Source organism: Canis lupus, chromosome 34 (assembly GCF_011100685.1).
Source record: "Canis lupus familiaris isolate Mischka breed German Shepherd chromosome 34, alternate assembly UU_Cfam_GSD_1.0, whole genome shotgun sequence".
Taxonomy (NCBI): Eukaryota; Metazoa; Chordata; class Mammalia; order Carnivora; family Canidae; genus Canis; species Canis lupus.
Window position 1 is genome coordinate 35,513,766 of NC_049255.1, and position 22,502 is coordinate 35,536,267.

The window sequence follows — 22,502 nt, forward strand, 5'->3', positions numbered from 1 at the left end:
CCAGTGGCAGAGCCAGACTTAGACGCAGACTTCTTGATGCTAACTCCTCCCCGTGCTACATTGCCTCCCCTCCCTACATTCTTCACCACTCAACTCAGAATCTTTTTTTTTTTTTTTTATGAGCATGAATAATCTTTATTTTTATTGCTTTCCCACTTCCGATCAAGATATAATTTTTTACTTTTGAGCAAAGACGCTTGTTGGGTTTGCAGAAAATGTAGCCCAGGTACATGGGATGTAATATATTTATTGTATGGGTTTGTAGTGGCATAAAGTAAAATACAGTAATTTTAAAGTTTTCGTTTCCCAGAGTTAGCAGTCTTTACGTTCTGTCTCCCTTTCTGATATTTCCCACCCATTTCTTCTCCCTTCCCTTATTTTCCCTTTCACTATTATTTATATTCCCCAAATGAATGAGAACATATAATGTTTGTCCTTCTCCGACTGACTTACTTCACTCAGCATAATACCCTCCAGTTCCATCCACGTTGAAGCAAATGGTGGGTATTTGTCATTTCTAATAGCTGAGTAATATTCCATTGTATACATAAACCACATCTTCTTTATCCATTCATCTTTCGTTGGACACCGAGGCTCCTTCCACAGTTTGGCTATCGTGGCCATTGCTGCTAGAAACATCGGGGTGCAGGTGTCCCGGCGTTTCATTGCATTTGTATCTTTGGGGTAAATCCCCAACAGTGCAATTGCTGGGTCGTAGGGCAGGTATATTTTTAACTGTTTGAGGAACCTCCACACAGTTTTCCAGAGTGGCTGCACCAGTTCACATTCCCACCAACAGTGTAAGAGGGTTCCCTTTTCTCCGCATCCTCTCCAACATTTGTTGTTTCCTGCCTTGTTAATTTTCCCCATTCTCACTGGTGTGAGGTAGTATCTCATTGTAGTTTTGATTTGTATTTCCCTGATGGCAAGTGATGCAGAGCATTTTCTCATATGCATGTTGGCCATGTCTATGTCTTCCTCTGTGAGATTTCTGTTCATGTCTTTTGCCCATTTCATGATTGGATTGTTTGTTTCTTTGGTGTTGAGTTTAATAAGTTCTTTATAGATCTTGGAAACTAGCCCTTTATCTGATATGTCATTTGCAAAAATCTTCTCCCATTCTGTAGGTTGTCTTTGAGTTTTGTTGACTGTATCCTTTGCTGTGCAAAAGCTTCTTATCTTGATGAAGTCCCAATAGTTCATTTTTGCTTTTGTTTCTTTTGCCTTCGTGGATGTATCTTGCAAGAAGTTACTATGGCCGAGTTCAAAAAGGGTGTTGCCTGTGTTCTTCTCTAGGATTTTGATGGAATCTTGTCTCACATTTAGATCTTTCATCCATTTTGAGTTTATCTTTGTGTATGGTGAAAGAGAGTGGTCTAGTTTCATTCTTCTGCATGTGGATGTCCAATTTTCCCAGCACCATTTATTGAAGAGACTGTCTTTCTTCCAATGGATAGTCTTTCCTCCTTTATCGAATATTAGTTGCCCATAAAGTTCAGGGTCCACTTCTGGATTCTCTATTCTGTTCCACTGATCTATGTGTCTGTTTTTGTGCCAGTACCACACTGTCTTGATGACCACAGCTTTGTAGTACAACCTGAAATCTGGCATTGTGATGCCCCCAGATATGGTTTTCTTTTTTAAAATTCCCCTGGCTATTCGGGGTCTTTTCTGATTCCACACAAATCTTAAAATAATTTGTTCTAACTCTCTGAAGAAAGTCCATGGTATTTTGATAGGGATTGCATTAAACGTGTATATTGCCCTGGGTAACATTGACATTTTCACAATATTAATTCTGCCAATCCATGAGCATGGAATATTTTTCCATCTCTTTGTGTCTTCCTCAATTTCTTTCAGAAGTGTTCTATAGTTTTGAGGGTATAGATCCTTTACATCTTTGGTGAGGTTTATTCCTAGGTATCTTATGCTTTTGGGTGCAATTGTAAATGGGATTGACTCCTTAATTTCTCTTTCTTCAGTCTCATTGTTTGTGTATAGAAATGCCACTGACTTCTGGGCATTGATTTTGTATCCTGCCACGCTACCGAATTGCTGTATGAGTTCTAGCAATCTTGGGGTGGAGACTTTTGGGTTTTCTATGTAGAGTATCATGTCATCGGCGAAGAGGGAGAGTTTGACTTCTTCTTTGCCAATTTGAATGCCTTTAATGTCTTTTTGTTGTCTGATTGCTGAGGCTAGGACTTCCAGTACTATGTTGAATAGCAGTGGTGAGAGTGGACATCCCTGTCTTGTTCCTGATCTTAGGGGAAAGGCTCCCAGTGCTTCCCCATTGAGAATGATATTTGCTGTGGGCTTTTCATAGATGGCTTTTAAGATGTCGAGGAATGTTCCCTCTATCCCTACACTCTGAAGAGTTTTGATCAGGAATGGATGCTGTATTTTGTCAAATGCTTTCTCTGCATCTCAACTCAGAATCTTAAACCCTGTAGCAAATCCTGTGTCTCTTTGCGTCCCTGAAAGTTACCCTTCCCCAAGATGCCACACTCTCACAGACTTCTAAATCCTTGTTGGCTGCTGCCACCTAGGGAATTAAAGTGAGTTCTCTTCCTTGGGCTGTTGGCTTGGGCCAGCTCCAGCACATGCATCCTCTTCAGTGTCTATCTCCTTAACGTTCAGCTCACCAATTAGCAGAACTATTCGTATCCTAGATATTCAAATAATACTATCTGACCCTTGTTGATGAACACATCCTTGTGTTTGTTCTTTGAAGTATTGTTAGGGAGCCATTTAAACTCTGGGGTTTAAAAATATTACTCCAGGAGTGTTGGCTGGTTGCTGAGATCCAGTTTGATGTCTGATTTTTCCCAAGATGCTGGTAAGAGGGGACTCATGTACTTCATCCCCAACATTGCAGAGAGAATACCAGACCAATTGACTCAGATTCAATGTGTCAAGACCAATGAACTCAAGTTCAAAGTTAGCCATACTTCCATGTTCCCTTGATCGCTCCTCACATCTTTGTTTTATAGCCAGATGCTAGTAGTTGACAACAAAATAGCCATTCACCCTCTCAATCTTGATTACTTGAAAGCATCCATTGAGCCAGAAACACTCATAAATTAGATCCCTAGGGATGAGCCCATCGACTGGTTATAGAAATGATGAAAGGGGCTTCTGACAAACAATAACAATCCAGGTTGGCTTCCTACGCAGATAAAATCAGACTCCAGGAATTTCCAATACAGGAACAGGATAAAAATGAAAATAATCACAGTTGATTATTTTTCTAAGCAGGGCAAGTTAGAAAGCCTCCTGTTTTAGCAAGTAAGCATTTTTTTGCCAGCTGCATCATTATACTATGCCACATAAAGATATAATTGTTCCCCTTTTTGCTATTATTTTGGGTTTTTAAAGGATCTTCTGAATAATCCTATATAGCCCTGCGTTTTTCTCCATAGACTTAATACTCCCGTATGCAAAGGATAGCACAGTAGTTTAAATACCTGGGCCACTAGACAGTTACACTTCAGTTCAAATCCTGGCTCGATCACTTGCATGGTGTATGGCCTTGTGCAAGTTTCTGAACACTCCCACATGTCAGGAGCCTCATCTCTACAATGGTGACAATGGTATCAATCAATGTCCCTGAGAGTTGCTCTGAGGACTGAGGGTAAGGAAAGCTTGGTGCTCAGCACATTGCTTGGCCTGCAGTAAGTGATCAGGAAAAGTCAAACATTATCATCACTTGCATAGCCATCGTCAATACAAAGATGTTAAAGAATAAGGAAGGCCTTGGAGACTAGCAAATGGAGAAGCTAGAGAAGAGGGAAGAAGATTTCAGGTAGTTTTGGAAAAGTAGATGAAAGCATTGAAGCCAGGACTGGAAAATAATGCTATTTTTTTAACTCAGAATGTCGAAGTTCAAACGCCAGATCTGTATGACCATCAGAAGGTACTTCACTTCTCCGGTGTTTGCTTTCCCCTGTGTAAAATGGAAACAGTACTAGAGAGCCTGCAAATCAAATCAGAGTGAAGATTAAGTGACGTAATGATACTGACGGGACCAAGCCCGATACTTGGCCCACAGGGAGCAAGCTTACCTTCTCTTGCCTTGACTCTCGACTCTTGACTCTCAACTCTCAGGGCCATTGCCCTTTGACCTACCCTGCCTGTAAGGATCACCTCCTGTAGACCAGGTGAGGGAGGTGAACCCTCATTGAGAATGCTCTCGGGAAATCTGGCTTCCTGCTTTCAATCTTTTTGTTTTAATCCCATAATCCCAAATATAGAGAAGGAGGCACTCAGAGGTTTTCTCTTAAGTATTTGAGAGAAGAGAGCAGGCTGTAGTGTCTGGGAGACCTGAGGCAGCAGGCCCAAGAGCATGAGGAGTACCAGCAAACTCTGGTACCAACCATGAGCCACATATTTGTGTAGGGGGCCAGGAAAGGATAGGGGATGGCAGGGGGTGGCGGGGAGGACCTGGGGGTACCTGTGATCAGTGTCCCTGGCTTGATGACTCCTCTCCTCTTAGCTTTTGGCAGCCTAAGCTGATATACCACTATTTATTTAAAGGCTCTCTGAAATATGGGCAGTATTTTCACTCCAGGTGTATTTTGAAAAGATGACTCGATTTGAATACAACATTTTTTTCCAAACTGAAGCAATATTTAGACAATGTGTTAACAACGTATTTAAGTCAGTGAGCATGTCTAATAATGTGCGTGCATGTGTGTGTGTGTGCACAGGTGCATAGGGCTCTCCTGCGTGACACACGACATGCTCACACAAATAAGTTAGTTTTTTTTTTTAAATGAAGTTATTTGTTTGGGACATCACACCCCAGAACTCTTCAGGAGCTGGTATAGAGGGACTGTTAGGTTTGTAAAGGTCAAGGCCAGGTCCATAGACACCCTATCAGTCCTTAAGTAATTAGGTATTTGACATCCCTCCCCCCCAAAACCACAACAGCTTCTAAATCCTACCCAAGTCCCCCAAGCCCCCCTAAAAGCTCCACCCTACAGCCATATCCCCGTAAGGTCCTTCCCTTACTCTTTGGAGGAGTGGGAGGCCACGCTCGCCCCCTGGTGGCTGACGGCTGGTAATTGCACTCCCAATGCAGGACTCCATCCCAAGACCCCGGGATCACGACCTGAGCCAAAGGCAGATGCTCAACCGCTGAGCCACCCAGGTGCCCTGCGGAGTGGAGATTTAGTCATATCTAGTGCAGAGCATAAAAGTCTTTGGGTCTGTGTAGCATACATTTTCTCTGTCTGGTGTATCTTCTTTAGAATTTCCCTTTTCCGCACAGCTGGTTATGTGAGAAGGGCTAGTAGCCTCTCTATGTTGTCACAACCCCCGTCTCGGATGTTCCCACTCCACAGACCTGTCCCGTCTCCCACTCTAACCTGTGGCTACAATCGAAGGCACGAATGAGGGAATTTGTCCCAGACGGTCAAAACCTTGGAATTCCAGGAGAGTCCTGGGTTTTAGTCCAGTTGCCAAAGTTCATTCCCATCTCTTAATTCAGATTTCCCAGAAATTCATCTTATCAATATTTTTATGGGGGCAGCCCTCGTGGCCCAGCGGTTTAGCGCCACCTTCGGCCTGGGGTGTGATCCTGGAGACCCGGGATTGAGTCCCACAGAGCCTGCTTCTCCCTCTGCCTGTCTCTGTCTCTCTCTTTGTCATGAATAAATAAATAAAATCTTTAAAAAGAAATACTTTTATGGGCCTTGAGTACAACTTCACCACCCCAAGAGAATAGCTCCTCCACCACTCGCCCAGAATATTTATGGAATCTGCTTGCTCAAGATACAGCCATGATTAAAGCCACACGGGAATTACCACAGGATGCAGGCATCTGTTTCCAGGGCCTTCACAGTTCTTGTACCTCCCACGACTCTAATGGCTATGGAACAATCCCTAGAGTAGGAGCTTCTGAGCCCTGAGGCTAGAATGTCATCATAAATCACTCTTCTTACCTCCTAGCATGGGACCTAATACATGTTATGGACTGAATTATGTCCCCTCACCAAATTCTATACTGAAGCCCTAACCCCCCGTGTGACTATTTGAGATAGAGCCTTCAGATAATTAAGACCAAATTAGGCCATGAGGATGGGACCCTAATCCAATAGGACTAGTGTCCTTGTAAGACGAGATACCAGAGTTCTTTCTCCTGCTTCATGAACATAGAGGAAGGGCCATGGGAAGACACAGAGGGAAGGCAGCCTTCTACCAGCCAGGCAGAGAGGCCTCGCGAGAACACAACCTTGCTGGAACTTTGATCTTGGACTTCTAACCTCTAGAACTATGAGAAAATACATTTCTGTTGTGTAAGCTGCCCAGTCTGTTATGGCAGCCTGTGCAGAGAGGAAAGCTCTTGGGGTGCCTGGGTGGCTCAGCTGGTTAAGCCTCTGACTTGATCACGGCTCAGGTCGTGATCTCAGGGTCTTGAGATCGAGCACTACATCAGGCTCTCTACTGAGTGTGGAGCCAGCTTAAGATTCTCTCTCTCCCTCTGCCCCAACCCCCCTAAATAAATTAATTTATTTTAAAAATTAAAAAAAAAGAAAAGAAAGAAAGGAAAGCTCTTGAACAAAACTCCTACGACTAGACCACAGCACAGTTCTGATCTCCACAGAAGGAGATAGGACAGAAATGAATGTGTATTTAGAACCGATACAAGGGGCAGCTCTGTTCCAGCTGCTTCTGCAAGAAATTCACCAGTTGTCTTCCAATCAAAGAAGCCCTCCAGGGTACCTGTGTGTATCCATCCAAACACCCATGGGTGAAGCATCTCCCCTGTGTTGTTTCCCCCCACTAGAACTTCCCCAGCTCTTGGCTGTCAGTGATTCCACGGGTCTATGAGCTTGAAATCAATGTTTCACTAGGTGAGATGAAATCAAGTGGCACAAAGCTCTCCGTGCCCCCCCACAACCCGTGTTGCCCCTGGACATCTACGTGAACGTCTGTAAGCACCGGAGGCAATGCGGCATTCCTCACGCCGCGTTGGGTTTTATGGCCTTTGTTCCATTTTGATCAACAAAATCTAGTGAGAAAACCAGGCTTCCTGTGAGGCAGGAGCCAAAACCAGTGTCAGGTTCTCACCCTGAACCTTATCTTCCCTTTAATAACAGACACCAGGCCACCTGCAAAAACATAGCCACAGTTACTGATGACTTTTTAGAAAATAAATATTCACAACAGCTTTGTGAGGGAGCAAAGGCCGTTGCCTCTGAACTTCAAGTGGCCATCGAGAATCTTCTCACCCTGGATCACAGAAGTCGTACACTTGGTAAGAGCAGAAAACCATGCAGCCTCGCGTCCCAGGCAGGGCTCCTGGGGAACCTCCAGCCTTGGATCCTGAGTGCCACTTGCCAGTTACTCGATGCGAGGCCTTGAGTGAGTTACGTCACCTCTGCATGTCTCTGTTCCCTCATATCGTATCTGGTGATGAGACTATCATAGTGAGGACTAAAAGAGTTGACACATAGAAAGCACTCCTGACAGTGCCTGGCCCAGGAGAAGTGTTCAGGAAGTGTTCAGTAGCAGCTGTCCTTCCAGCAGGAAGAGAAAAAAAGGGAGAGTGATTGGTTAAAAAGTATAGCCTTCTTTATAATTCTTGCAGGACTTTTCCCGCAGCTCACTTTCTTGGCTTATCGTCAAGACCTACACACGTATATCTGGAAAGTGCATGGATAGTACCTTAAAAGATGTTAACATTTTTCTTCCCCCTGTGTTTCCTTAGGAGAATCCCTCCCTCTTTCATTCAGTTGGAGGCTTTTATCAAGCCAGGTAAGGGTGAAACTGGACAAAGAAGGAGGTATGTCTTTGGTGACTCAAGTCAAAGTTTGGTTTGTAAATCCTAGAGCAGGAAGGAAGCCCATGAATAAACAATAGATCCGGAACACTTGCAGGTGATGCAAGAGGCAGTTTGCCTGCTTCGGGGGAGCAAAGGATTCTCTGGGTAGAAACACAAAGAATTGCACTGAGAAGGGGCTCTGTGTTCTCCCCAGCCAGTCCCATGGAAGAGGGTACAAAACCCACAGGAGGGTCTGGGATATGCAAGGGGAGCTGAGGAGGGTGGTAGGTGGATGAAGCAACCCCAAATGCAGCATGGGGGATCCCCAGACAGCTGGAAATGAGATGGCCTCGCTGACTTCCCTATTTTCCGTGACGCTCATGGAGCAGCTATTTCCAGAAGCTTTGGACCAGTAAAGAGCCTCCAGCATCAGTCTGGTCAACCAACTCTCTTCAAGGCCAGGCGGGAACGAGGACACTTCAGCAAGGATAGTTGTTAGTGATGAATGTGAGACTTGCCGCCTTCCTTGCCTCCCTCATGATCCAGCACCACCACCAACCTTCCTGGAATTTGCCAAAAACACTGGATAGAGAAGCAGGGTCCTAAATGAGCTGAGCCCAGGACCGTCATACACGGGACTGCAGGTTGTTCATTGCTACACAACACCTTGCCCAGGGAGCAAGAAGAGGCCAAATTCTAGCTGGTGCTTTGCCATCGCACGCTGCTGCTGAAAGGGGCACTTTTTCCAACTGGCCCAGTGTTGCCAGAGGCTAGTGGCGGCTGGACTGAGCAAACCTTGATTGAACAGAGCTCCCTCTGAATGCACTGAAAAGTTTTCATCACAAGCAGATTGGGATTCAACGTAGAAACTAATTTGTAGTATATAAAAATAAAGTTACAGCTCTTGCACATCGGAATCTGTGGCCTAGGTTTTGTTACCTGTATATAGAGAAACATACAGAAACCCACTTCCCGCCCCAACCAAAACACACACACACACACACACACACACACACACACAACCTCTAATTGTACCATAGTTAATGTGAAGGTATATTTTCTTTCCATCTTTTCTTGATGTAATTTTCCACAACCAATATCACACAGAATATGCTTTTTGGTATCATGCATTCTTTTAAAGATTTATTTATTTATTCATGAGAGACACAGGCAGAGGGAGAAGCAGGCTCCCCGCAGGGAGCTCGATGCAGGACTCGATCCCAGATCCTGGGATCATGACCTGAGCTGAAGGCAGACGCCCAACCGCTGAGCCGCCCAGGAGTCCTGCATTTTTCACTTACAGTTCCGTCGCAGGGGAAATCACGTAGACCGCGGACCTCAAGCTTGTCTGCATGTTTAAAACACTAGGGGCTTCCCCAAGTGCCAGTCCCCAAGGCCATACCTGAGGCCAGTGGGATCAGAAACCCTATGCCACCAGATGCCCCATCACTAGCTCCAGGCACAAAGGTATTTAGAGTCAAGAAGTGTGAGGACTGAATCTTTGAGAACTCCTTACTCCAATCAGTGCTTTTGAAAAGTTAAAATGGTGTGACTCACCTGGAAGTGTTGTTAAAATGCAGATCCTGATTGAGTAGGGCGGGGTGGGACTTGAGGTTCTGTACCTGCACAGATGATCCCACTGGTCAGTGGCCCACATTCTGAGTATCACATGGGCTTCGAGGTTGGGAAGATGGAGAAGAACCAGAAAAAATCATTTCTATTTGGAGGATTTTCCCAAGTTGTTAAAAACTGTTCCTTAACTATTATTTTTAATAGTATTTCCGACAATGAATATGTCTTATTTTTTTCTTAACCATCCCCCTATGACTTGTCATTTAAATTGCTTTCAGCTTTGCTATTATAACCAATGCAGCAATGAACTCCTCTGTGCAGGCTTCTTTGTCACTGGCTTTTAAATGAGCCACGAACTGAGGAAAATGAGGAAGGTGGCAAAGAAGGCCCAGAGTGGCACAACCATCCAAGGCACAAGTTCCCTTCCAGTACGGCCAGGGTGACTGTCCTCAGGCAACTCGAGCGATGTTTCCTCGCCTCAGTTTTTCTCTGCTAAAAATGAGCTTTTTCTTTTCTTATATCCTTAGACTAAAAGGAGTGAAGAAAGTGACCTGTAAGTCACTGCTTCCTTCAGTGGAGCCACTGCGTTATGGGGTATTTGTCACAGCTCGGGGACCCATGGCTGAATGTGCAGATTGCAATCCCTGGCATCACCCTGCCCCAAAGCCTACGAGAGACAGGATGGCTGGTGCCACGGTAGTGAATAAACATTGGGATTTGGCCCACCCTTAGCTGTTTGGGTTTCAGTGCCAGGGGTAGGAGGTCTGAAAGACATGAAAAGAAACAGCTGAATTCCAAGACACTCCTTCAGATAAAGTTTCCTTTAAAACATTTGTACCATTCTTCATCAATATTTATAAAGCGATGACTAGATACAGCTACATTCCTCTTAGGCCAGGTCGAGAACACACCCATAATACCTGATCGAAACAGTTGTTGTTTGTGGGACAGCGGGACACTTCTACAGGCCAACTTCTTTGAAAATGAGGAAGCAGGCCGGCCCTGCACAGCAAAAAACTAAAATCAAAATTGGTTAGATGAGCACAAGGAAACAAACGCAATTTTTTTAAGGGTAGAAAAATCATGGATTCGGGGTTCTGGGTTTGATTTTTGATTGGCCTCTTGTTAGCAGAGATTGACAAGCAAGTTAATCAATCACTTGGAGCTCCAGTTTCTCCCTCATGAGGCATTATGGCGGTCATTGTGAAGGCAGAGAGAAATATAACTGTTCTAGAAGGAGTTGGCTGATCTCTCTGGCCTTTTAAGCAAACAGAATGTTAGCAAATACTTGCCGACATGTTGAAGATTGAGGCCTCTTAGGATTTCATACCATATTCTTGGTCCAATCCTTGAGAGGCACCAGGAAAGGCATCTAGCTCCCAAATGAGTCTGTCAGTAGATGCCACGTGGTACCTGGAAAATTTAAACCACTCATCTTTTGGGTTATGGTTCTCAGCCATTGCTTCTGTTAGAACTGTCTGAGAAGAATGTTTAAAATGCCAATGGTGAGGCCCCACCGTCCACCAACCAAGGCCATGCTCTGGTATTGTTTACAGAGTTCCCAAATGATTCTGTCGTACAGCCTGAGCTCAGCACCACCTAGTTACAGACCTAAGACACTGATTGAAAATCTGGGGCTGGTAAAACCGCGCATCATTTTCTTTCCAACAACCCCAGTTTCAAGAAATGTATCACCTCAGTCAGTCCCTCTCAGTGTCCTGCAGGAAGGGACATGAACAGATCATTCTGGACATCCTGATGAGGCACAACAGAGAAACTCCTGGAGCACTAGGGGAGCTCTGGACCTCTATGAAGGGTCAGAGAGAGGAAGGGAGAGGCGATAGTGATAATACACTTGTCCATCATGACCAACTACCATTTACTGAGTCACCACTAGGTGCCAAGTACTGTATACCACGCATTTCACATTTTGTTCTTACACAGCTTACATGGAGGCTGGAGACAGGGTCCGAGGTAGTGGATATGGAGTAGGAAAACAGTGCAGATTTTCCAGAAACCGATTTGATCATATACATCAAGAGCCCTCAAAATGTTCAAATTCTTTGGCCAAAAGATTCCACTTGAAGGTGACAATACCATGAAAAGGGTCCCAAATGCAAGTGGTGCTTTTGTTCACAAAGACGACCATCAGCAGCATGGTTTATCTTAGTAAGAAGTTGGGAATTACCTAACTACCCAAAAACTGGTGGTGATTACATAAATATTGTTACCTTGTACACTGGAGTACAATGCGGCCATGTAAGGCTGTTTTCCTCTACGAACAAATTTTATGACAAGATAATTTTGTATCATAAAATATTGAGTAAAACCAAGTAAGACATAAAATGAAATCTACCATGTGATTCAAAATTCCAAATATAGCAAATGGCTATAAAATGTGTTACATTACAAAGTTGGTTGCCACTGGCAGAGCTCTGTTTGTACCCATAGCTCCTTCAGAGAGAGCGCTTCAAAAGGTTACAAGTATATTGCCAAAATGAACATTTTTCTTAATTTAAATTCATTGCCAACATAGAGTACAACACCCAGTGCACATCCCATCATGTGCCCTCTTCAGTGTCCATCACCCAGTTACCCCATCCCTCTGCCCACCTCTCCTTCTGCAACCCTTTGTGTTTCCCAGAGTTAGGAGTCTCTCATGGTTTGTCTCCTTCTCTAATTTTTCCCACTCAGTTCCCCTCCTTTCCCTTATAATCCCTTTCACTATTTCTCATATTGCACATGAGTGAAACCACATGATAATTGTCTTTCTCCGATTGACTTATGGAAATCTTTTACAACAAACACTTAGATTGAGCATGCTGTGGCACTGCGGACATCATCCTGTTTGCGTTGCTGCACTAACGCCTGAGTGTGCATTCCCCTCTTCAAATAAACCCAGGCAGGGAGGCAGATGTAAATAGTTAGAGGAAATGGAAAACAAATGACAACTGATTTGTAATACAACCAAAATATTTGTTTCACAAGTTTTTCTCACTACTGGAATCAGGTTCTCTGTGGGTGTGAAAAGAAGAGGAGCTGAGAAGGAAGGGCAGCTTTGCAGAGGAGAAGACAAAAGGAAGTGGAGGACGTGGGGGGTGGGAAGCGAACAGAATCATGTTTCGGCTTGCGTGGGCATCCTGGAATGTGCATCCAGGCTGTTTTTATGACACTTAGATGATATACAATAATGATAGATATGACAATGAGACAATGAAGAGTATAATTACGACATATCACAAAATCGGATACTCCTGAAAAACTGAGGTTTTTCAATCTGGAAAGTAGGGTTCAATGAGAGCAGCAAAACTGAGATTATGGGAAGCTGAGCCTCCAAAAAAAAAATGCAAGAAGCTGATATTGTGTCAGTGTACTTGAAAGTAACACTGCTCTCCAAGTTTTCAGAGCCAGGCAGATGGTTTTTAGTCTAAAAACTAACCGGTTACATTAAACCGGGCTCCAGGGTCCTTTGAGAATACCAGTGTTCTTTAAAGAGTTCTTGTAATCCAGATGTTTAAATTCCTTGTCCAAACCTCTTTGATCGGGATAAAACCACCTGGGAACATATCAAAATGCAGCTTTCCTGTGAGGTTTTTCTCTCTCTTCATCACATCCGGGCTCCTATTAAGTCAGAGCCCTCCAGTGACTTGCCTCAGCATAATGGCCCCTTGATTCAAGGCAGATCAGTTGTACATTTCAATGTAGTTACAAAAGTTAACAAAAATTGCATAAAGGATCCAACCCTCTTCTTCCCCATTGGGAAGCACCACTATTCTCCAGCCTTTGGGATCATCTTTGCCTTAATAGCCAAACAAAATAACTATAACTTTAAGAAAGCCAGTGCTTCCCACAAATTGTCTGGGAGCACTTACGTTATCCTGGTACCCACCTGTCAGCTCTCGTTCCAGACCTCCTCCTCTTCTGGTCTCATTCCCATCCCCTCTGCTCTCCTCATCACGGCTCTTATCAGCTGTGTCCTTTCCATGATCACTGTGTGCCCAACGCAGACACACTACCCCTTTCCTCATTCTCCAAGGCGATGCTGTTTTGTGTAATAGGCTTGTACTGAATATTTGGAGGTTACAGAGAAGAATCCTAGCACAGATTAAGGAATCACTGACACTGAGATACATCAGAGTTCTTAAATTTCCTTGGGCATCCTTTCCCAGCTTATTATAATAAGAACTAGAGAATGCATTGTGGACGAGTCAGAAGAGAGCCATCATCGCTACTGGCAGACCAAGTCTGTGTCCCAAATCAATCCCAGGACCCACATGGCCCAGATTCACGTGCTATTACATTCAAAGAAACAGTTTAGGAGCAAAAAGACACTTCAATCTGTAATTGCATCTGCTGAAGGACATGAAAGGCATTTGGCCCATGGCCCACTGAACACTTCTACCCTCTTCCACTCCTGCTCTCAGCTCCTCAGGTTATTCTGGAACCCCCCACTCTCCAAAGCTCCTTGCTCTCTTGCTCTCTATTCTCCTCCATGACTCTTCTCAGTGCCCAGCCTAAGTGGATTCTTAATCCATCTCCCTTTAACACTTTATTGGGTACATCCGTTCAGCTTCTCAGGCTTCTTTTAGTCTTGCTTTTGTCTTAATTCCAGGATTTAGCACAATTGAAAAGAACCTAGGAGTTAACCATCAAGCAAGGATCTTCACCCATTGAGAAGCTAGGAAGGGGAAGAGGAGCAGGGATGTTAAAAAGGAGGAGAAATCTGAAAATGCATACATTGGTCATTCCTATCCCCACTGGGCATTAATATTTTTCTCTGCTACAGTTTAGCAGGCCAACCCCCCCTTAGGAGGTTAGGACCATAATAATGGCCTGTCAGGAAGGCATTATCAGGACTGCCCTTCTAGTAGTAGCGAGCCAATAGGAGAGAGGTTCTCGGAGTTTGGTCCCTGAGCCAGCAGCATCAGCACTGCCTGGGAATTTGTTAGAAATGCAGTCCTTCAGACCCCACTGCAAACCCACTGAGTCAGACACTCTGGGGTGGAGCCCAGCACTGTTCCAACAAGCCCTCCACATGATTCTGAAGCAGCTAAGTTTGAAAGTAAACTTTCTTTCCTAGCCTGGACCTCTCCAGGCCAAGGAGCTCACCGGACTTGATTCTAGTCCCGGCTCTACCTCTTTCTAGCTCCGTGACCTCCAGCAAACCACATACCTCCCCAAGCCTGACGGACCACATTGGGCTTTCTGCTGCAGAGTGTCGGGGCTCTTTGCCCTGTCAAAGGCTGGCCCCCAAAGGATTATCTTTCTTGGTTCCCACCCATGAAGCCTACTCTCTTTTCTCTCTTCCTCTCTTTGGGGACCTGCCAAATTTGCTATCTCCTTTGGGGTGCCTCTTCCCCAAGTTTGGGGACCATTTTAATAACAGTAGCAATACAATATAATAACAATTCCAAATCCTTTGTGATACTGACATTGAAATGACAGTTCCAGAATCCACTTGGTCACCTTATTCTTGACCAATAGTGGGATCAAATTTGCTTCCCCAATACAAACATGCTCCCTGAAAATCATCATCCTTGAATATGGGGTAAAGTACTTTGACCAAACACAGAATTTCTGTTAGGTATATGGCTCACCTTTAGCTAGAACAGGACCCCAGCAAGGGGTTAAAACCAAAAGTCAAAACAGTGCTGCAATTTTAAATTTCTCTCTCTCAGCTCATGGCTTCCCAATCTCTCCTTCCCTCCAGCAAGCTCCTAATTATTATGGATTGGAGTCCCCAGTGGCAATTTCTTTCATTTTTAAGTCATTTTAAACTTGCTCTAGCGACACCTGGATGGCTCAGAGGTTGAGTGGCTGCCTTTGGCTCAGGGCATGATCCTGGAATCCAGTATCAAATCCCACGTTGGGCTCCCTGCATGGAGCCTGCTTCTCCCTCTGCCTGTGTCTCTGCCTCTCTCTCTGTGTCTCTCATGAATGAATAAATAAATAAAATCTTAAAAATAAATAAATAAATTTGCTCTAGAAGCTCTGTCACTGGGGAGTGCAGCCTTAATACTTTGCCCCATAGTACTCAACCAGAAGGTTTTGGTCAACTGGAGGATTGCTGCTGCCTAGTCTCTGAATTCTCTGGACTCTGGGCTTTTTCAGGAGAAGGTGGCAAATAACCCTGGTTGAAGTGGGGCACATCCTCACATGCAGCATAAGTCAGAAGCCACAAAGGGAGAATAAGAGAGCAGTTCCAGCAAGCCAAGAGCTACACTTGGTACCAACCTGCACACATGCTGGAAAGAAGAGAGGTAGGAAATAGAAACCATCTCCACACCCTGGAAATGTGCTTACAGTCTCCAGAAGAAACTTTCTGGCTACTTAACCAAATGCCTCTCAAATATTAATGTGCCTATGAATCACCTGAGGATCTTATTAAGATGTACCTTTGATGAGGCAGGTCTGGGCGGGCCTGAGATTCTGATATTTCTAACCAGCTCCCTGGGGATGCTGATCCTACTGGGGTGTAGATCACACTTCAAGTAGCAAGAACCTAACTCCTCCATTTGTGAAGTCCTTTGCTAAGAGAAGGCACTGTAAAAACACAGGAGATTCATTAGCTGGGAGAAATAGTAAGCATTTCTGCTGAGTGTTATTATCATCAGCAGAGTGTAAGTGCTGGAGCGCCTGGGTGGCTCAGTCGCTTGAGCATCTGACTCTTGGTTTTGGCTTAGGCCATGATCTTGGGGTCCTGAGATCAGGCCCCAAGTTGGGATCCATACTCACCATGGAATCTTCTTGGGATTCTCTCCTCCTCGTTCCCTCTGCCCCTCCCCCATTCACATGTGCTTGCTCTCTCTTTCTCTCTCTCCCCCCAATAAATAAATAAATAAATAAATAAATAAATAAATAAATAAAATCTTTAAAAAAATACTATCTGGTTCAGAGTCTGATGTCACCTTTTTCAGAAAACACGTATTTTAAGTAGTATAAATGTGCTGTTGCTGTGTGTCAATGTGCATTTTATTTCTATTTTTTTCAAGCTAAGTTTTTGGTTAAATACAAAACTAATTCTAAGGAGAATAATATAGTGAGACAAGTGTTACTCCTAGCGAGGGAAGTGGTTCAGTAGGTAGATCATGGGTTCAGTACCAGATGATTGAGATTCCCAGCCTTTAGTAGGCTATTTTCCAAAACAGCACTTTGGCCAGTGCTTCTCATACTTGTTTGAAAGGTTGAGTGCTTGGAAATCACAGTGCTCCCTACAAAACACAATGGGTGAAATATTCATATGTACCTTACAGAATGATATGATACAATTTTACTGACAGAAAATATGGCTCTAATACACGGACACAGCATAAAATAACAGCCTGCCCTGAGTCCTTTTGGAAACGAGCCTCAGTGTCATTACTAGTAAGATGAGGGTAATAATACTACCTCACAGGAGACCTTTGATCCTTCAGGTGGAACCCAAAAGATGCTGGAGATCTTTGCTTCTGGTGCTTCTGTAGTGCTCACCATAAGGCACGCTAGGACTTCCACTGCTACTGGCTACCATTTATTTAGCATCCACCATATACCAGATCCTGAGGGCCTTGCAAATAACTCATTGAATTCGACAACAGCTCCACTAGGTATTTTATTACTTCTGTGTTATAGATGAGGGAAATAAAAATGGTTCTCAGCTACTTCTCCCTTGCTAGAAATTTGCTTTCTTCACCAAGAAATTAACACGTGGCTTTTGATCAAGCAAGTCTCCAAGGCAGCATTAACCCTTTCTGAGCCAAAGTCCCTTTGACCATCCATTGGAAAACATGAACCACCTTCCCAGAAAAAAATGAACATAAGCAAATAGACCATCTTGCACTTGACTTCAGGGTCCCAAGCAAAGAACTTCTATCCTACAGAGTTTAGGAGGACAAAGAGGGCTTTTACAGGCTCCGCACTGAACATGACCTGCTATTCCAAGCACTGATCTGAAATGTTTTCCTTAGCCATTTTCCTGATCATTTTATTTTTCAAATATTTATATTGATAAAAGATTAAACAAGTCCTAAATGTCAAAAATGTTTCTTGGCACCAGAGTGCCTATAGAGTTTCCAATATTTTTTTTTAGGCACCGGTCATCAAAGAGACTATCTTTTATTAGTAGACAACATCAGTTGAGATTAGTGAATGTCCAGAGAATGCTTGTTTCTCTTTCTCTTGGTATCTAAATGAAACAAGATACTTAAAGCATAACAACATTATTGCTCTCTCCTGTTTTTTTTTTTTTTTTTTTTTTTTGACATAAGAAGAGACTTGAGCTATCGACAAAAAATGCAGACGGGGAAAAACACACAGAGTTTGGTGGTTTCTAGAACTTCCAAATATGAAATAAAATGAATCAGGAGGAGGCGAAGGAGGAAAGACAGAGATCAGAAATCTATACTCAGAGTGATTTGAAATTGACCTTTGTGGTGCATCTTGCAGAGCCACAGTTCTCAAAGTGTGCCTTCTAGACCAGCAGTGGCAGCATCACCAGGAACCTGTTAAAAATGCAAATTCTCAGCCTTCACTTCGGGCCTGGGGAGACAGGAACTTGAGAGATGACACCCCCGGCTGTCTGCTTTGGACAAGCCCTCATGGTGCTTCTGACTCATGCTAAAATCTGAGAACTGCTGGGGTGCACAGACTTTCTCTGACAGAAGTGACCTCCCTGCTGGTCCTAAATCAAACCATGGACTCTAATGAACAGGGAAGATGAAGAGCCCGATGGTGAAGAGACCAGTGTTTACTGAGCAACAACTCCATGTCAGGCACTGATTATGGTCTCATTTCATGTCAAATCTTAAGAATGCTTACTCTTACCTCCATTTTCAAGATCCTTTCTAAGAGAGAGATTCCAAGAGATAACGTAACCCCTCCAACCTACAGACCTACGAAGTTGTAGGCTCACGGCAGGAAATTTGAAAAGTATAAGAAGTTATAAAGAATATAGGAATACCCACAACTCCACTCAATTCAGTGTACTTCCACGTAGTATTTTCTTCCTATATAAGACCCGTCTGGATTTAAAGGATACTGTGTGGTCTCTAACTGAGTTCGGATTCCAGAGAAGGTTCTTTTCTCTGAGATCTGAAAATCCAGGAACCCAAGCCTTAGCCCTCAGTTTTGTCCTGTTCCCCCTCTAAAAGCAGATCCTCCAGAACCTTTAATTCTCCCTCCATTCCCATGTTTGATGTAAGAGCTTAGTGAACTAAACAAGCGAGATACAATAAGTGCTGAAACTGACCTAAAATGAAGTGGGAGCTAAGACCCTCCAAGATGGAGCAAAAATGGACTTTAAGCCAGATGTAAAACACGCTATTTATGCTCAGTTCCTTAGAAAAAGGATGGAGGCTTGCTCTAAGACCTGTGCATCTTTGCCGGGGGAGAGGGGGGCGGGGTTGAGAGAACCGCTGTTTCTGGCACCCACTGCAAATATCTGTCCGGGGCAGGACATCATGGTCTCTGCACCACGAGCCAGGCATTGTGCACCAGAGTCAGGGAATGGAAGTCATCAAAATTCTGGACGGCATATTGTGATGTTTGGATGGTTCTCTATTTAACCCCCTGTGGAGGCTGGTGTGTGTCTATTTCATGCCAGACTCAGAGAAAATAGTAAAAATAAAAGACAGGAGGCTTGGTCTTATAGATGTTGTTTTCATAAAGTGTTTGTTTTCCTTGCTGTTAAGACCACTTGTCCAAGTGAATCATTTCGAGTTGTGTTTGATTAAAGTACCTCCAAAAAAAAAAAAAAAAAACAAATGTTTTTAGAATATATAGCTGTGGGAGCCCAAACATAATGAGGAGAGAGAGAGAGAGAGAGAGAGAGAGAGAGAGAGAGAGAAAGAAAGAAAGAAAAAAAGAAAGAAAGAAAGAAAGAAAGAAAGAAAGAAAGAAAGAAAGAAAGAAAGAAAGAGAAGGAAAATAAAGGAAAGCTTAGCTCTTTCGCCTGCCACTGATTCTATGAAACCTGGAAATAATTGCTGTTCCCTGAAGCCACAAGTCCTTAGTTTTCTCCTAACATAAAATGAAAAGGAAGATAACCTGCAAAGATTTTACATAGCCGAGGGGCACCTGGGTGGCTCAGTTGGTTAAGTGTCTGACTCTTGATCTCAGCTCAGGTCTTGATCTCAGGGTCATGGGTTCAAGCCCTGCATTGGTCTCCATGCTGGGCCAGGAGCCTACTTAAAATAAGAAAAAGAAAAGATTTTATATGACAGAGATTTATGATATTTAGCCTGTGGATAATTGAAATGATAATTAATAATTACGTCAGAAGAATGCCTTTTAGTCCCCGGGAATCTTTATGATGTGCACTGAGACAGTTTGGGATAAAGGAAGGAAGTAGGTTCTAAGAAGAATACCCTCATGAAAGTTAAGGAGTAACACAAGATATTCACATATGAGAGAGAAGTTCTCACATATTTTACTTTCCTGCTTTCAAATAGTCAACGCATTCATGTAGTTCAAATTCAAACAGTACCAAAGGACAGAGAAAAAGAATCTTTACACATCCCTGTTCACCACTCCCCAGTTTGCCTCTCCAGGGTTTCACGGGAGCCACCAGAGTCTTTTGTGTTCTGTCAGAGGGGTAGTATGCATAAACCAGGAACACACCTAATTCTTACACCCCATTTTCTAATGCAAATAGGAACATGGTGTTCGACACATATTCCATGCCTTGTTTTTACACTTGTTTTACACTTAGACTAAAAATGTCTCCTGATTATGTCTTCATTTAAGTATATAAACGACCTTTCCATATATGATCTCTACCTTAAAATCATGCCCCAAAAGAGGTTCCTCCTGTCTGTGCCTGTTTTGTCCCTTATTTTATGGTTTTTCTTTGCTTTTTTAAAAATTCTAACCCTTCCTCCTTTTCCTCTTACATTTCATCTGGCTTAAAGGAGCATCAGATTTTTGTGCTGCAGTGACCCTTGGCTTCTAAGAAGTCTGGTGATGGCACCTCTGAAGAACATTCCTGAGGCTAGAACTTGAACCTTTCTGGAGAGACAGATATATAACAAGATGTAAGGAAAAAGGAGTAGGGACAGAAGAAACGGACCCAAGATTAAAGACAAAGGTAATGTGAAAGAGCTAACATTTGGGATACTTATATCTCTAATATATTCATCATTGATTATGATTTGAGTGACTGAAACAGTAAAAGCTATTTATCTATGAGAGGAGACCAGTAATGTGCAGAGGTGGTTAGTAGCCAACATAGCGGAGGAGGGATTACGCTGGGTAAGCAAATGGAAGTGCGCACAACAGGCTATGGAGATCCACATCATCTCTACAGATGTGAATATAAATTGATATATTTCTACGGCCAATTTGGAAAGAAAATATCAAAAAGATTAAAAATGTACACACCCTATTAAATTGTTTAGAAACCACTATTATTTTAAGAAAACAAGGATAAACAAATTTATCACATTACTTAAAACAGCAAAAAGATAGAAACACAAGGGATTAATGAGTAAATCATGGTGCATCCATAAGCTGAAATACTATCAGCTATGACATACGTTTACAGGCATGAGAAAATGTTCTCCATAAATTTCTAAATTATAAATAAATTAATGACAGCAATAAGGCCTCCTCTGTATATTTATTTTAATGTAATAATAATGTCAAATGTTCACTGAGACTCACCATGTACCAAGCATTTTAAATATGTTAACTCATTTCAACCTTACAACAACTCATACATTAGAAACTATGAGTTTTTCCAATTTTCCAATGAGAAAGTTGCGATACAGAGCAATTTAGCAACATGGATGAGATCACACAGTTGGCAGGTAGGAGGCTGGGACTTGGATCCAGGTGTTATACCTATACCTACACAAGTGACAGTGCCTACCTGTGTATCAAGAAACCTAGGGACACCTGGGTTGCTCAGTGGTTTGGCACCTGTCTTTGGCCAAGGGCATGATCCTGTAGACCTGGGATCAAGTCCCATGTCGGGCTCCCTGCATGGAGCCTGCTTCTCTCCCTCTGCCTATGTCTCTGCCTCTCTCTCTGTATCTCTCATGAATAAATAAATAAAATCTTAAAAAAAGAAAGAAAGAAAGAAAGAAAGAAAGAAAGAAAGAAAGAAAGAAAGAAAGAAAGAAGAAAGAAAGAAAGAAAGAAAGAAAGAAAGAAAGAAAGAAAGAAAGAAAGAAAGAAAGAAAGAAACCTAGAAGACGAGACATCTGGGTGGCTCAGCAGTAGAGCATATACCTTCAGCTCAGGGCCTGATCACCGGGTCCTGGAATCGAGTCCCACACCTGGCTCCCTGCAGGGAGCCTGCTTCTCCCTCTGCCTGTGTCTCTGCCTCTCTCTCTCTCTGTGTCTCTCATGAATAAATAAATAAAATCTTCAAAAAAAAGAAATAAAAGAAAAAGAAACCTAGAAGACAAAACCGAATTAGGCAGTTTTTTCCCTGTGACAACCATAGGGGAGAAATGCATCTCCACATGGAAAGAAGTCATCCTTGAAAGCAGCTCAGAGGGGCACTGAGGGAGGTGGATCGAAGATCCAAAGATCCATCTGCCTGTGTTGCAAGGCTTCAGTTCTGATAAGGCTGATATGGGAAACTGAAATCAAGGGTAAACAAACAACTTTAAGGAGACTGGCAAGGGACCAAAATGAATCGACTCAGTATTTTAAAGTTAATTTAATCACAAAATATGCCATGAAAAAACGTCTGGATTAAAAAAGAAACAACAATAACATACAACTAAACTTGCAAGTATTTATACAACTAAACTTGCAAAGTGATCAACTACTTATGTTTTTATTCACATAATAAATAATTTCTTTAGTTTGTAATGACTGCTTCAGGATGCTCTTTATTTTTTTATTTGAATTCAATTTACTAACATACAGTGTCCTATTAGTTTCAGAGGTAGAGGTCAGTGATTCCTCAGTCTTATATAACACCCAGTGCTCATTACATCTCATGCCCTCCTGATATGTAAGATGTTCTTTAAAAGTGAGTTCCCATCATGCACTTAAAATCAAGTTAAATTGGGGCACCTGGGTGGCTTAGTCAGTTAAGCATCTGCCTTTGGCTCAGAGTATGATCCCGAGATTCTGGAATAGAGGCCCTGCATAAGGGTCGGACTCCCTCCTCCATGGGGAGCCTTTTTCTCCCTCTCCCTGCCACTCCCCCTGCTTGTGCTCTCTCTCTGTC

General features: G+C 43.1%; 1 long non-coding RNA gene across 1 annotated transcript in view; it reads left to right on the forward strand.

The window, feature by feature from the left end:
- Positions 1–20,520, forward strand: part of LOC111093888 — a 34,938-nt gene extending 14,418 nt beyond the window's left edge. The window contains exon 3 of the long non-coding RNA XR_005383600.1: positions 20,227–20,520. This is a non-coding gene — a long non-coding RNA (uncharacterized LOC111093888). The remainder of the gene's footprint in view (positions 1–20,226) is intronic.
- Positions 20,521–22,502: the final 1,982 nt, after the last annotated feature.